Genomic DNA, 1,083 nt, shown 5'->3' on the forward strand with positions numbered 1-1,083 from the left:
ACCGGATGGAAAAAATCTCCAGATTTTAGATCTCCATAGGTTGGCACCTCTGTATTGGTCTTGGTAACATTCGCTTCAGCCTTACTGAAATCTCAGTCAACCAGTCCAAAATATCATTATATTGGAGCGAAAAAACTGAATCAAGCAATATATCGACGACTTTCACTGTTATGCGCTTTTCCAGGCAGTAAAATAAACAGCAAAATTTGTTAGCTTTATAGACACTATTGAAATGATTTACTCTTACCATTCGATGGAAATATATAAGTCTATCATTTGTTTTGAAGTTGTAACAGGGATCTCGTAGAAAGCCTCGGTAGACAGATTAAATTTGATTTCCAGGCATTTATTTCACAGCAATGAGCGCGGGATAGCACTGCAAGCTCTCTTTCGCTTCGTAAAACTCCTGCGTATACCTCTCATATAAAACCCTGTTTAACGACCACGAGGTAAATCTGTTCTATTCTGATGGTGGAGCCAATTTTAACACAATTTGCCCCCTGGATTAAGATTCAAGTCTACAAAGTATCGCTCTCCTCGCCTGTGTTTTCCTTGCTTACATCAAGTACATCTAGTCATACTATTTCTACGTCATAGCTTCGTTTGCACACACGCAAAACACAAAGATGGCGGATTCAATTTAAGATTGACCATTTTTGAAGCGTTATTGTTGGCTATTTAAACACATTAAGCCCAAAAGTGGTCAAGTATGACAATACAAGTAAAGAATGCCGTACTTTCCCTTTCCGCACTTATATTAGACTCGCTTTGAAGAGGAGGCAGGCATGAACGCGGAAATGGCCTAATGTCACTGTCATTATTAAAATGGCATCACTATTTTAAAGCCCATCCACAATATTTTCGTGACAATGTCCTGGTAATCGACGAAACTGACAGCTATCAATCATTTGGACTCAGACAAATGGTGATTGGTGAACTGTGGGTAAGACAGTGGGTAGCCTGTTGCATTGTTGTGATCATGGCGGCGTGAGAGCGTGAAAGCAATTCGCTTTTGTGGAAACAATAGCTTGTTATTGCTCTTTTATTGGATGAAAATAGTTTTTAACAGCTCTACCTGGTGAA

The 1,083-nt window shown here is 39.3% G+C and overlaps 1 protein-coding gene across 2 annotated transcripts in view; it reads left to right on the forward strand.

The window, feature by feature from the left end:
- Positions 1-973: 973 nt before the first annotated feature.
- LOC138049610 (cyclin-dependent kinase 14-like) overlaps positions 974-1,083 on the forward strand; it is a 28,453-nt gene continuing 28,343 nt past the window's right edge. For both annotated transcript variants that reach the window (XM_068895981.1, XM_068895982.1), the window contains exon 1: positions 974-1,083. This exon is cut by the window's right edge and continues 58 nt beyond it. The gene's annotated coding sequence lies outside the window, so the exon portion shown is untranslated.

This window comes from Montipora capricornis, chromosome 5 (assembly GCF_036669925.1).
Source record: "Montipora capricornis isolate CH-2021 chromosome 5, ASM3666992v2, whole genome shotgun sequence".
Classification (NCBI taxonomy): domain Eukaryota; kingdom Metazoa; phylum Cnidaria; class Anthozoa; order Scleractinia; family Acroporidae; genus Montipora; species Montipora capricornis.